The 15,640-nt window shown below is 52.4% G+C and overlaps 1 protein-coding gene across 1 annotated transcript in view; it reads right to left on the bottom strand.

Annotated features, from left to right (window-relative positions):
• Positions 1-4,634: 4,634 nt before the first annotated feature.
• The window catches only part of LOC116424992 (uncharacterized), a 100,723-nt gene continuing 89,717 nt past the window's right edge, over positions 4,635-15,640 (bottom strand). The window contains exons 5-6 of the mRNA XM_076369121.1: positions 6,290-6,552; positions 4,635-4,673 (exon numbers count right to left, since the gene is read on the bottom strand). The gene's annotated coding sequence lies outside the window, so the exon portion shown is untranslated. The remainder of the gene's footprint in view (positions 4,674-6,289; positions 6,553-15,640) is intronic.

Here is a 15,640-nt window from a genome sequence, read left to right as displayed (position 1 = left end):
CTCGCACCACCCCACCCACCTACCGGCTCGGATCTTCTTCTTACCGGGGAATCACTCGAACGTGATTTCCGGCGAGGATAGTACCCTCCGCGCGCGCGGGGACGGGCGGCGACTTTGCGCGCCGCGCTTTGCGGAGGGAGCTATTTCTTTGTGGCTGAAGCTATTACTCGGCCGAGGGGGTGGTAGTTTGCGCACAGCCGCGGCGAATCGGTTCTCAAAGGGACTCCTGGTAATAGATTGGCTGCTGAGACCTTTGCCGAGGAGAGTCGTCGGGCATTTGTGTACGGGGTGTGTTGGTAGTAGGAATGCAAGACGGTCGTGAGTAATATGGAAAAATTGTGTTTCAGACGTGGAATGCATTGGACATGCATTGTTAGTATCCTATGAAGCATGATATTTAATGAGTACGATATTGGTAATGATACGCTCTTCGTGTTTAAACCTTAAAAGCGTGCTAGAGAAAAATCAGGAAGCTGGGTTCTCAATGATTCCATGGATTTCGAGGAGATAAGATTGATCCAGGCCGGAGGATCATCTGTTCCTCCTATCGGCGCGTCCTCCACCGAAGGAGATGATCTTTCGCTTTGTCATTCGACCACCGGCACGGCAACTTTCCAGTTTCCGCCCTCGGGGGCTTGTTCGACGAGAAGAAATAGGGTCGCCTGGAACCCGGAGAGGGTCGGACTTCCCGTTCCTCCCGGTTTTTTCCCGATATAAATAGCCTTAATTAGAGACCGCTCATTGGCCACGGTTAATGGATCGTCAGATCGCGATACGTTTAACCGTTCGGTTTTAACGGTCACTCTTAAACCGCGTCGGTCGATCGTTCCTCCGGTTCGTCCGCCGGTCGGATAAGAACTTTATCTCGTCAGTCAAATATTTTAATTGTTCGATAATTAAATCTCATTAATGCGAGTCGGGGGATTAACGTTCCCGGAAGGTCTTTATTGTGACTCCCCGCGTGATCGTTCCGATCCTATCTCCTCCGCGATAAGGATTCGAAATCCGACGAATTTCATCGATTTAACGGCGGCTGTTTTTGCACGGCCGGTGCCCCGAAGGGATAATTGCATTCCTGAATTGCGCCGGTTACGTTGTACCCACGTATCGACAGTCATTTAAAGGCGGGGTCCTGTCCGCTAACGAAGCTGCGGTGTCCGACCAGACATAAGCCGGTTTAATACCCTTAAATGAAAACAATACGATGTCGGCGAGCGGATAATACTTCCGGCCGTAAGTTAAGGCGAGCCGGTCGCCCGGACAGTCGAGAAAGCCGATGGCTAGACTGGTTTGACTTTAGAAGCTCGCCATTCACTGGATCTTGACAAGTTATCCTCAAATTAGCCGTGTTTTCTTGGAAATTTCCTTAAACTCCAAATGACACAACACCGAAACCGTTACAAAATCTAAACATTTCTGCAGTTTTTAAATATACATCACTGCTTCCTAATTTTCCTAAATTAGTCAATCTTAATCCTGTTCCTAATTCTAAAAAGAACGGTCAATCTCGATAGATCTTTCCCATCGCCATCTTCACGCAAATCCCACACCTCGAACCTCGTTTTCCCAATTACTTAGACTCGCAAAGCAACATCCAACTCTCTTCCAACATCTCCTCGCGCGTCGCGCAAAGGCGAGCTATAAATCCGACTAATTTCCATCGGCGAGAGCGAAAGAGAGAAGCACCGGCGACTTTACTCTACCGTTTCCACGTACCGAAGCCGAACATCAAACCTCCCCGTGGCTGGACACGGAACTCGTGACGACGCGAGTTCGACGGAGGAGCCGGCACGGGGGCGGAGGATGAAGGAAGCCTCGGAGGCGGCTCGATTACACGGAGCGGAGCGGAGCGGAGCAGAGTGCAAGGAGGCAGCCGGCTCTCTAGAAAAGCATCCTCCGGCATAATGTCCGGCCGGTCCGTGTCTTCTCCTTCGGCGTTTGCTGTCTTCTGCCGGCTTGACCCGCAGGCCCGCCGGGTTAGATTCCTACGCGGAGGCCCTCGCGTACACAATGCAAGTTATTGCGGCATCCGCGGGCCCGGAGGAACGGCAGCGGCCGCCGCTGGCGCCAGCGCCGACTCCAGCTCCCAGCCCGCATAAATCCTGCCCGGGGCCCGCGACTACTCCCCCTTTGTCTCCTCGCTGTCCTCCTCCCGGCGTCCTCCTCCTCCCGCTTCGCCGGTTCCTCACGGTCCTTCGGACGACTTTTCAGCCCTCGCGGATCGCACGGCTTCCCCCTGTCCTCGGTGACGAGACACGAGGCGCTTGGAATTAACTGCGATAAGGCTCGGGTAATTCGGGAGGGATCGGATGTTTTCAATTTTCCAGACGCGGATCGTTGCTTTGGATTCCTTTAGAATACCGTGATGAAACTGAACGCTGCCGCTTGTGTCGCTTTGATGCGGTTTCAGATGGATGTTTAGTTAGCTAGGAATAGACGAGATGAAATATTTGGGAACCCGAGTTCATTAGTGTATTCAACGAGTTGCATCATTTCGAAGTTACGAGGGAGGGAGGTAAGATAAGTATATCATTTCGAAGGAACAAACACGCCGAGTATTAATAGCGCAAGATCAAAGCGAATATCGAGCTCACCGGTATCCTCGAAACTCGTTCGACAGACCGCGCAACGAAAAGAACACGGAAACCGGGGACCGCTCGTTCCGGAACGCATTTGTCAAGCCACGGAACGCACGGCGGGTCGGCGTACCGCGCAATCGCATCGCGCGGCCACAAAATCCAGCCCGTTCGCGGTCTGGAAGGAGGCGGCCGAGATGTTGGGGCGCACCTGCAACAAACGATATCGTATTCGCGCGTGGCCGGCGCGGACCACACCATGAATGGAGGCCCGGGGATACGACGATCCAGTTCAGCCCGGTAACGGGGAGCAGCAGCAGAAGCAGCAACAGCAGCAGCAGCATCAGCATCGGGCGATCCCTTTTTGCGGCGCGCGTAGCCGCCGCGTTATTGTCTGTCCGACGAAAAAGGATTTATCCGTCCGGCATCTCCCGCGATCTTCGTTCTCTCTCGGATCCAACCCCCCCGCGCCTCCCGCCGTCACGGCAACCCCCGTCCATTCTCTCTTCCGCCGCGTACTTTGTCCCACCTCGAGGCGAGGCGCTGCTGCTGCATAATGTAACAACGGTTCTTCGCCCGGGCGAAACGTCAAAGCCAGTGTGTTTCGCGAAGATTTAGGGAGGGTGGGGTTCCTCGGGTTATGAGTTATGAGCTCGACGGATCTCTCTCTCTCTCCCTCTCGAGTCCCACCTCCTCTCCCCGCCCCCGTTTGTCTCTCTTAACGCGTGGCCCTTGATCCAACGCGATACCGGCGAGACTCATTGTGTCCCTGGGCTGGCTGCCTCCTCCGGCCGAACAACGACCCGAACAACGCCAAACAACGGGTCAGATCTCTAACCGCGGCCACCCCCTCGCCCACCTAGGATCGGCCGACACCGCCGACTCTTCCCAACCGGAGGAGCTACTGTGAATCGGCCCGGAGATTGCCGCGCTTGATGAAGAGGTGGCTGGAGAGAGGAGACGAGGCCAAAGAGAGAAGAAGAGTTTCGCCCATTGTCCCGGTGATAATTCCAGTTGCACGCGATACCCCGGAGCTGAAATCCTAGAGGAGACCCTCGCCTCTTTCTCTCGCTCTTTCTCTGTTTCTTTGTAATCCCGTTTCTCTCTCTCTCTCTCTCTCTCTCTCTTTCTCTCTCCACGACCGGGGATTCCATTCGGCCAGGCTCGTTCGGGTGGTCCTCGATCCGCGGCGTGAAACCGCCGGAGAGCGCGAGCGCGCAGCACGGTAGCCAACGCTGCAGCTTCTGAACTAAGCCTAAGGACGCCTTATCTGACGCGTCATCTGCCTACCGACTTGACTCTATCTCTCACCTGGGTCTTCCTCGTCTTCCAGCCCCCCGGATCTCTCATCCGCTGCACGGCGATGGGGGGCAGGGGAGGGGGGCGGGCTCCAGGGCCACCGCGTTGCGTTTCTAATACCTGTTACTCGCGCCGCGAGATATCCGTGAGATATACCATCCCCGCTCGGGGAGATCCCGAGATCCGAGATCATTACCGGCGATTGATTCCACTGCGCACCCGCTTAATGGCGTGTCGCTCGCGGGGAACGCGCGGCGGACACGGTATCGCCGCGATCTACGGTTAACAGGTACCGCGGAGTTTCAATCTTGCGGCATTCTGAAAATTTGCTGGGTTCCCCGGCGCTCGAGCTGATACATTCGTCGCTGGCCTTGTGTCTATTAATCTGTTCTATATGCAGGCTGTTCATGCGTTCGGAATGATGTCTTACAGTGAAATGGATTGGACTTCGATTGGGCGGAATTCGCAAATTGATTGGAAAATTCGTCGGGTGAAGTGTAGCCTAACTATGTATTTCGGAGTATATGATATTCAGAATCTATAGAGAGAAGAGCTTCCTGACCTATAACAAACGAAAAAACGATTAAATTCTTTAATAACTACGAAGCATATTTATTTCATGAAAATTGGCAAAAATCAGGAAACATCAACACATAGTCTTAACCGCATTGCCTTCCATCGAATACCAAATAATAGCAATTGTTCTCGGCTAATCAAGCAGAGAATCAGTAGAATTGAATTCTTCCAGCAATCATCCCCCAATTATCCGACAGTTGCCAAGCCCCGTCGAAGCTGTCGCTGGAAGAGATCAGGATCACCAAGGTCAGCAGCATCTGCAGCCCCGTCACCCATTCGGCCGGAAGTCCGCGGGGTCTGATCTTGATTTAGCTTTCCCCGGTAATCTGGCCGGCCGTCCACCCTCCCGAATATACGTGTTTCACAGGGTTACGCTCGGTTCGCAGCGTCTCCCCCGCCTGACGGACCCCCCAGTAGTCACAGGCAACTTACTATTCCACATAATACGCGCTCATATCTCAGGATTATAAGGTAGCCTGAGAGACAAGCTGTCCCGAGGGAGGGGAACTCGCGGCGGGCTGAACGGAGACCGAGCGACCGTGCCGGGATTCCGCGAAAGAAAGAGAAAGAAAGGGATTCCGAGAGTGGAAGACGCATCTCGAAGAGTGGTCCATTCCGGCGTGACTTCGGGACGAGAAAGGGCAAGCGGTGTTCGGCGTGACGTGGCTTTAGGAGGTTCGTGCTCGGCTTGTACCGAGTGACGATACGCCTTAAATCCGGCGACACGAGCAACGAGAACCGGCCGGCCGGGCGAAACAGGGGGTGGCTTTCAGCGTGCAACGCGAGCATGTGTAATAAGGGCCGAAGAATTCGCTTTGCTGGCGTCGACGGGAATGCCAGCTATGGCGTCCGCGTTCCCCCGTGCCGGGTCGACCGCTTTCTCGCATTCGCTCGCGTTCGCGGCGGGATTTCGAGTTCGCTTGAATAGGGAACGTTTTTGCAGTTTCCTTTCCTCGAGATTTTCGGAAGAAAGGAATCTTCGGTTTTACCTTCTACGAGAGAACGATTTGCCTCGGACGTTAACCCTTTGGCTGCGGCAGAATGTCAACGCGTGTTTCCGAGGAAGCGTATTGAAACCATAGAAATTGAATTGAATTGGATTAAATCGATTCGAGATAATCGTGTTTATATAATATCCGATTGAAGATGTAATCGTTGAATTAGAATTCACTTGCTTTGCTGCAATTATTGACAATATTTAAGGGTTGAATCGATGCGAGTCACTTGCGAAGGAAATAGCGCCATTATTCTTGAAATATAAAAAAAACAGTCGCAACGAGAGGAACTTGACGTAGAAAGAGAACTAAACGCACGAAATTTTTTCATTGAATATCGTCGAGCGGCTGCGTGCACTTGACAACGCTTCGGCAAATACATCTTTCGATGATTGTTGCTTTTATATTCGTGCCGGTGAACACGGTGCCGCGCGCGGTTGAAAATCACGCAACAGGTTAAAAAATGTATTTGTTTATCCGCGGCGCGTTGATTTACACAGACGGTGAATTATGTCGGCGGGAGTATTTATTTTCGGCGACGGGAACGCAAATGGAAATAACGAGTGTAGTTTCCACTCGGATTTTCCACGACAATAAAACATTCCGAAATGAAATTTCCCTTCTTCCGAGGAAATGCTTGTTCCCATTGAACATCGGAACGCGCACCAGAGGTCCGTGTGCACGGTGAAAGGAAATAATATATCGAGGGTTTCCACACTTTTGTCAAGTCCCGTAGCCTCGAACAAAGACGCGCGCGCGCGCGCGCGTGGGAGGCGCGGGGGAGACGTATGCGCGTATATATATATATATATAAGAACACAATTTCGGATCAGAAACACGTACCACTGGGGGAAACTTGCTGTTTGTCCACTTCGTTCGGTCGCCAGGATCCACGTACACACCATCAGGAAATTACTACTCGAAGTGTATGCCGGCTGGCCCGGCGGAGGCACCGGGAAACACAGCTCGCCGAGTTTAATTAACTTCGGACGGCTGTTTTCTGTCAATATTTTCGCTGGCTGCCGAGTCCGCGGTTGGCAGCCCACTCCTTACAACGGCCTCCGCGCGCGGCTCCTTCAGGATCGATCTTCCTTCCTGTCGGACATCTATCAGAAAAAGATTAATCGCGCGATATCGTCTCGGTCTCTACGATAATATTATCTTAACATCGTACAGTCGAATCTATAACAGTGATCACGATAGAAATAAATATAGAGGAGTCGACGAAAATACACGTTAGTATCATTACCTCTAAACGAACGTGTCCGGTAAAGGAAAGAGAGGAAAAAGTAAAAGCTTGAAAGAGAATTACGCGGTGATTAACGATCACCGAATGAATTCCCCCGGACAGATTCGATCAAGGCTTTGCGTGGCAGCCGCCGCGAGGCTAAACGGAGAAAGCCCGTGGCGAAAATGTATTCCACTATCCCTGATCGGCATTCAAAGTGCACGAGGTCCCGGGACAAGCTGTCTAAGTTAAAGGTAAATTTCTTCGCCGGCCGGGGGCGTCGCATCGTATATGCGGGTTAGGCGGGCGCGTACAAAGGTGGTCACCGTTTCGCCCCGGCGTGTTTCACGCCCGAAACCGTATCGTGGTAAATACACATTGTGAAACACGCGTCACTTTGAATAATAAATCAATTTCGAGGGACAAAGACGGCCCATGATTATGTATGGACATCGGAGGTGGCGCGGAGCCCGGCTCCATATAACCACGGCTGTTGGCTAGAAGGTCTTTGATGTATTGAGTTGGCCCGTGTCGATTCGGTAAGTACCACTCGAAACCCGGGAACGGCCACCCTCAACCCCCAGAACTTCCATTCGAAGGGCAAACAGTCGACGCCCCCTTCCGTCTCACGCCGCCCCACGGGCCGACTTTCAACCCTGTTCCGTACCCTGGTTTCACCCTCTCTCTGTGCAGACCTCCGACGTTGTATCCTAGGCCGCGAAACTAGTTTCGTATCAACTGCCTTCGGTAGTCGGTAGTTTCCTTAACTCCTCGATCCGACCTTACAGACGTGCCCTTGTATCCTAACTGGTTCGCCGGTGTAATAACGTTTCGACCGCCGAGGAAAGGGACTTTCGAGGAGAGGACGGGAGCCTCTTGTGAACCGAGCCATTCCCCATCGCGAATTCGCACGGCGCAACTCCTTTTTGTCGTGGTATTTGTACGCGCGCTCGTTGCCGGCTGCGGAGGGGGATGATATTGCGATTAATGTTGATTCACGTGTAACGAAGATTCGGTGATGTTTAGCCGAACCGCTTCGTGACTATCGGGTTTAGTGTTCCCCGTCTGTTGCAGTACATCTTCATCCGTACTGTGTTGCGGATTTAATGGATGGCTCGAGGATCCACGCTGAATCGTATCCGCTGTTCGCTATAGTCTTCGTGGCAATCTAGAATCGAGCGAGTCCTGGTGGGGAATGTCCTACGATTTACTCTGTCATCGTGGTACTGTCGTAGAGAATCGCTTGAATTCTTCTTTCTCGATTCTCTATGAAACTGTCTGAAGACGGTTGTTCAAAGAACTTGCCACTCGTCTTGTTAGATTTGACAGCGAAACAAATATAGACAAATATTCAGGTTCGATATCAAAAGAAAAAACTAAAAGCCGAGGAACATCCGATTCGCCCGAAACCATCGTTTCGTACCAAATATGACCAACATTCTCCCATGATCCTATTCGGTCTACCCCAGAAAGTTTGGCATTACATAAAAGACTTTCGAATTCTGCTGCATCGAAGCCAGCGGTGACCGAGAGGCAGTTCTCGCGTGCGGACGGTGAACACACCCCGTGTCCCGTTCCCCGCGTGACGCTCTCCGGCTGGCGAGCAGATGACGGCTCGGCCGGTCCCGGCGAATAAAATGAGAAGGTAACGAACGAGGTGTCGGTTCGCGAGGAGGCAGTTTCGGTAGGTGGTTTTGCGTGATCGCATGCAACGGCGGAGAGGCGGACGAGATTGATATTGGTTCCTGAGCGAGCCGAGGAGAACGGTATGGGCTCGGAGGGCGGTTCGCTGATATTGGGCATTCAATCCTAGCCAACCCCGATTCTCTCACGCGCCCCTAACAACGCATTAACATGCATGAGGCCTGCGTGATTGTTTTACCCTAACCCGCCGCCCGCTCTGCCGCCCTCGCTGCCAACCGTGCCGCTCCGCTGTCCCCGCCTCGTCCTTCGCCAACCCCCGCCGACCGCGTCCTCCACCCTCGAATCTGAGTAGGCAGCGATCGTTGCCGGCGAAAACTCTACCGCTCGCTGTGCGTGCATCCAATGCAAATTTAATGTTGAATATCAATGGCCAAACGCGGTTCAAGCCGCTATCGCCGGGCGCGGAGATGAAACGGACCGGACCCGGCCTCCCGTTAACGATATTCCCCCGCTGTTGTTGACAGTTTTTTGCGCGCTACCGTGATTCCGAGCCGCCGGTAATTTCGAGCACGGCGTAATTTCGACGAAATTTTTATCGTCCCCGCTGTTCCGCCCTCGCCGGCCCGCCTATAGGGTACGCCGGGAACGATACACTTTTGAAACCGGCTACCACCGCTGTATCGAACTTTCGGTCGGAGGTATGACACGTCGATGGGTGAAAATTGCCAGCTGGATTGCTGACAATCATCCTTTGTCGAGGAATGCTAATTTTTTGAGGGTGTGTTTCTTCGTTGAATGGGAAAGCAGGGAAGAGAGTGATATCATTTATATAGTAATCTTCTTTTAAAGTGTACACTGATATCGTTGGAGTACACCGACAGTACGCGCGAGAGATGGTTTATGGCACGTTTTTCCGAGGAATCGGAAAAGGGAGGCCCAGCTGGTTAGCTGGAGACCATTATGAAGGCTACTAAAGTTCACATTCACTTTTTATATTGCATTCGTTTAAACACAACCTGTGAATACTCTCGGTATATTAATAGATTTATAGAATTAACCAGCAGATGTACATGTGAACAGATATTAAATTTGTCTGGGAAGTGTTACGTGAATTACGGATGCAACCATCGAAGCAATGAGATTCGAATTGAACGTATTCGAAAGGGGAAGGACATGCTTACATAAGCTTCGAAAGACGCCGGGGAAAGGGTACACTCGACGCGATTCAAAATTGAATTTTCGAACATTTTCATCAGGGATCCTCCTCTCGGCGTTTTTCTTCGCGGACGTCCCTCTCGCCGCTGGCTTTAAGCAGTAATAAAAATAAAGTTGTTTTATCTCATTCGAGAGAGAATCTATTCGCGCACACGGGCGCGCGCACACAAACGAAACAGTAATTCTCGGAGCCCGTAATACCCGCAGGTTATCCCCGAAAGTATATCCGCGGAATGATAACATGGATTTGCCGATAAACGTTATCGATCCCGGCCCCGTGCTCGCCAACCGCTTTCCACGTTAGAACGGGCCGCGATAATATAGTCGTTGTAAAATTATGGCCGCCATCGCCTCTCTCTCAGGCAGCGGTGGCGCTCTTCCCGGAGGATCGAACCCTCTCGTTTTCGCGTTATAGGTGCTACCACACTCCGAGCCTATGAATACTAAGCAGTTTATAAAAATGTTGATTTAGCACCTTTGCCAATTTATGCGCGCCACCCCCCGGCCATCTTCTAACCTCGGGACCTTTCTTTCTTCGACGTCTGCGTCGGTGGTTTTTATGCCGGCGATCGAGCTCGCTCCGGTGCCCGCCGGTGCTAAAACTTTCAAAGCGTTTCCCCGTGCGCCCGGATATAGAATTTTCAAAAATATTATCCACCGGAAAGAAGTCTTATTGTTACTCGAACCTCTGGCTCCTCGGTGCGAACGCTGACTCTGTACTCGACGGAATTCAGCGGCGAAACTTCAACTCGAGGAACAGCGAGACCGCGACGAATGCTTCGAATTAGAACTAATTTCTATCTAATATAGACTAAACGAAATAACACTGTACTCTGAAACTGCGAAATCATTAACCTTCTGGTTAACCCTACGACAGAATGTTGCCGGTATTTCTAAGGAAGCGTATTGAAACCACGGAAACACAATTATTATCAATAACATTTCACGCCTATAGGCGCCACGTTACACTAAAACCAAATTTTTCAAGCTCCCTTTGGCGCCGACAGTAGCTAAAGGGTCAAAGGACAACGTAAGCTCAGCGATCTCAAGGAAATAACCCTTCAGCGTCGGAACTCCGCGCGATAACCAGGAAAATATTCCCGAGATCCGAACGAATACTCTTCCCCATTGATCGCGGTACGTCGTGCCGTTGTCCCGCGATCCTGAAAACCGCGGAGCGTATCGTCAAGCGAAACGAAGGGCTCAGAAGATTACCGGGGACCCGGCGGCCGGGAGCAAACGAAAACTCCTCGAATTCGGATTAATCGAATAAACGGCTCCGGAAGTCGTAATAACGTTCCGCGCTTTCCTGGCCCCGCTCCCCCGCCGCCCTCCCCCCGGCTCCCGGTGAAATCAGATAAGACGCCATGTTGGGGCACTTTCGTGTCATCCCGGTCGGCCAATCAGCAGCCAGCCGGGAAGCCCCTTTCGCGCCGCTTAAAACGCCGGGGAGGGAATGAGTTTTAAACTCGTCCGGACTGATCCGCTGTAATTAGCGTTGGTGATCACTGGTGCGGCTAACCCGTTCGTAAGGATGCCCCTCAAATCAGAAACAAAGGCGGCCCCGCCGCTCTCTCCGCGCCGCCGCGCCATCCCTCCTACCATCCGCCGCCGCCCTGCCACGGCCGCTTCGGCTCTTCTTTCTCCGCCATCGCCCTCCGACGCCGGGAGGCCTCTTTCGGCTCGATTATAGGCCCAGGAATCGATACGCCGCGGGATTTAATCTCTTTAATCGGTAATTATCCCCACCCACCCGGCCAGCCCGATGACTCCTCGGTCGCCCGTGGCGGAAGCCGGAGGGACATAAAATTGGGTTACAGCCCGGCGACCGGGCCGAGCCTTCGGACCCCCCTCCGGCCGTGCTCGAAAACATCCGCAACGGCGATCGACTCACGGACCTTTGATCTCCTCCATGCGGTCCATGGATACGGTTTCTTCGATGAAGATACCCCTGTGATCATCCGCCTCTATCCGGAGGTCTCCTACGTCCACCGCTTCGCTGATCGTGCACCGATGCCCGGGGATTCGATTTTATTGTTATCCTTGCTAACTGGGGTTCAGCGACATTTCCATTGGAACTGGTTTCTTGTCATTGTGAATCGTCAATAGCGAGATCGTCCAAGTGGACGGAAAGTCGGACGCTGGTCGTCTGCTTTCGCCAGTCGTTGGCTTCTTAAGGGAAAGCGTCGCCGAGTCTGGGGGTGGAATAGAGCCACGCCGATGAGAGGGAGTCTTCCGGCTAAACGGTGTCCTCGGGGTATTCTTTCTGTAGCCTCCAGAGTAATATTCAAGGTTTTACTATTTTATTTCACGCCTACAAAATCCTAGCGTACACGATTCCTAGCGAAACTATGTTCTTATAATTCGACCCACGAATTCTTCCCCAGGAAGCAATAAATCCCGTCATCGCTGCTATATAGAGTCCGATCAGATTCTCCGAAGCTCCCATCTCGATCGCGGGGACCCTCCCCACGCAACTCTGATAATAATGCAGCTACGAGTCGACTTCCACAAACGCGATTAGCGTGAAATCCGGGAAACGAGGTGCTCCACGGGTTCTGCCCACACGGTCTCGCTTGATCCCGATTTGTCGGAGGACAAAGGCTCGCCTGTGGCTGGCAGTCGACTTTTCCAGGACGCTGCTGGATCGGATCGTCGTTCCCATTGTGAACCGGCGGAGGATCGCGGCCAGAAGAAACCCCGGGCACGTTGATCGCGCGCCCAGGAGGTCCCGTGACAGGAGGACTGGGTGCCTGGCTGCGCGAAGGGCGACGGGGACGCCGGGAATCGGTAGGACATCGCTGGATACAGATGTTCTACAAAACAGCCGAGCCACCGAGTCGCTCATAATAGGCGACACCGGGTTTATACGAGGACGCTAAGTAGCAAGCCCGCAGGACCGCCGGCACAATGCCAGACCCTTCGTATATTTTGACTTTTTGACAGATGGCTGTTTGCCGCGATGGCTTCCGTTCCGCGTGACGCTGGCTGGAACGGAACGGAGCGTACGTCGCGATGAGAAAATCGAGGATCCTGCAGGGAACGCCATTCGCCGCGGAGCGCTTCTGATTCGTTTATTGGAGGGATTAGACGGGGAAAAAAAGCGGGGACCGTTGAATGCCACGAGTTTTTACCAATGGAAAGCACGCAGTCATTTCGGGATTGTACAATTTGTTACTTCGTTGCTTCGGGTGGAGTCCTTTGGGGACCTGGAGAGGTGCAGTAACGTTTAACGCAAGTAATACATCGGCGCGCGATATCAACCGTCTCGCGCAGAGTGAACCTTTGTTTTGGCGCGAGTCCCTTCGAAAAGAAATGTATCCGGCGTATTAATCTAACGCCGGAGGAAAGCGAACGAGGATTTATCTTGCAGTTTCTAGAACTTCATTCTAACTTATCTGTTTCAGCGAAAAAACCTGAATGAATCGTCAAGGGAACAAAACGTCCGAGTCAATGAATAATGCTAAGCGTCTCTTGTCAATGGTCGCGCAGCCAGGTCGCAACTTGATGGAGTCACCACCTGGACAAGCTTTCGCGTTCCGACCACAAAAGGCGACAATATTTCCAGCGAGACACTAGGCAGCCGCGTCACGATGAACAGCGTGGAGGAACGAACCATGCTAACTCCGAGGGAGAGACTCATGAAGATTCAATTGGCAGCCACCTGAAGCTCTCTCCGGTCGCATGGCTGATATAACTGCACAAAGGGGAACCTTGCGGGTGACTTCGGGGCAGGATGACCCAGAGGCGTCCCTGGACTGCGCCATCGGTGGTTCGGTCAGGGTCGGGCTGGCCCGGTAAACATCTCATCAGACGAGAATGCCGGTTCCGCCGCGAAGTCGACCAGTGTTTACGAAATCTGACTGTTCACGCTCGCTAAACGTCGCAGGTAAGATCCTCCCAGCACGAGCCGGTCGCTCGCCGCGTGTTACCGATTCACCGGCGGCCCGCCGTTCACGGATTTCACGTGGTTCACGGAACACCAAGGATGGAAGGAATAATTGCCCGTAAAAGCCACGTCCACCGGCTAACTTCGTGAGCCGGCTGAATGACGACGTGGCAGCGGGAGACGCGCTGTTGTGACCGTTGCCACAATGAGACCTTTTGCCGCTGAACAGGACACTGTGTAAACGGTTCCTCCGCGCGGTGATGACTCCTTTTGCCCGCGAGCCTCTCCCACGAACGGGAAGAATTCGATTCTCTTCTGTTGCCCGCTCGAACCAGAAAACGATGACTCTATTCCACGGGGACCGACCCCGTCGGGGTTGCATAATCGCTTTCACTTTCTGACCTGGTTCCTCGAGGTACCCTCTCGCGCGTGGGTTTCCTCGATTTTCTGCGACTTTTTGGCTGGAGTTCAAATTTTTGGGAATCGGGAGGTCGAAGGTTGGAGCTTTGGAAGTACTCTAAATTGATATTCTTTGAATTGAAAGACAAATGTGATGCAACCTCTGTCATAAATTATTCACGTGACAACTCGTTAAGCAGTGCTCTGGGATACAATGATTCTCGAGAGGTAGAACTCGGCGAAAACATCGGCGACAAAGGAGGTTTTGTAATTGTCGAAGTTATTAATTAAAATCGAGAGAAGCAGGACGCCTTTATCGCGCGAATATCGGACGGAGGGTGGATTCCATGGCGGCAGTGCAAATTGGAAACTCGAAGGACAATCGGCAGGGGTGAACGAGGGAATTCTGTCCCCGGGTCTCGATATTAAATCGTAAGCTGTTCGCGGGAAGCTAAAAGCACCGTCGGAACTGCTCATTTCGCCACGGTCTCCATCGGATCCGGGCCGCGGTTCCGCAAGGTGTTCTCGGTGTAATTCGACCGGCGTAATTCTCGTAAAGTTCAATCGTTCGCGCGGCCATTCCGCCGGGAATGGCTACTCCCCGCGGGCCGGCGATCAAATATCAGCGTATACACTTAAGCTCTTATGCAAACTGCATCTCGATGCACCGCGCCGCGCGGCAATTTCGATCGGCCGCGCCGCGCCGCGCCGCTTCCCCGGTTCCCGGTCCCGGAAACGCGCCATTATGAGCCACGGTAATGTTTATCAGTCGACGGTATATTAAAGAGTTTAAAGCGGGAATATTTTATCGGGGGCGGAATAGGAGTGCATGGTAAATTTGAAAAGTTGGTAATGATTCAGGGGTCGCCGGAATTGGATATTATAATTTATTGCTCGCCGCGGCCGTGGAGCCGCAATCGTGTCTGGACGCCGGTGCGCGCGGAGGGGGCAGAGACTTTCGTGATTTGTTATTATAATAACGCCGAGAAGTTGGTTAATTTCATTAAAATTTCTCGACGTCCGATCACTCGCCGCTCGAATATTGGCTTCACGATTTAATCGGTATACCGAACGAATCGGCGCAATATGTAAATCCGCCGTTAAATATGGTTATAAGGAGATAAATGATGGATCGGCTGGATACAAATAAAAACGTCGATTTCATCGTGACAGGCTGACAAGGGGTGAATCGTGGTAATTTGTGATGAATGATAGGAAGATTGTGGGGTTAAAGAGGTGCTTAAGGAGAATCGTGGAATGTCGCGAGTCGATTCACGCGATGATTGAATTAAACGAGTCACGTTGACTCATGGAGAAATCTTTATTTCATAAGTACCGATATGCGCCTCGAAAATCCAACGAAATAGAGACATGAATTCTACTGAAATACTTCCTCTTCTTTCCACCGAGATTCCCAGTTTCCTTCTCGCTCCAGAAAAAAGATTACCTGTAGCAGTCGAGAACAAAACAGTTCTTAAGACCAGTGCTCCATTCAAAAAGCTGACGCGTGTAGACACATTAGATCGTCGTTTCTCGTCGTCCGGCGGGACAATTACGAGCCAAGCGAGGCGCACACGCATTTGAAAGACGCGCGCTGGAGATCCTCGTAGTCCCGTGGACTGGTCCGTGGAACCTGACCACCCTGAGCGGCATGATTTATGGGGAGCCGTCGTAATAGCGCGCGATTCACTGCTCACAGGAAAATATTTGTGCCAGGAACCCGATTGTGCTCGGCCGGAGATCTGGCCAAACATTTTCATTTGTGGAAGTCGAGGACGAGGAAGCCAGAAGAGAGAGAGAGAGAGAGAGGGAGGAAGAG

Source organism: Nomia melanderi, chromosome 7, assembly GCF_051020985.1.
Source record: "Nomia melanderi isolate GNS246 chromosome 7, iyNomMela1, whole genome shotgun sequence".
Classification (NCBI taxonomy): Eukaryota; Metazoa; Arthropoda; class Insecta; order Hymenoptera; family Halictidae; genus Nomia; species Nomia melanderi.
This window is presented reverse-complemented; position numbering and strand designations above follow the sequence as displayed.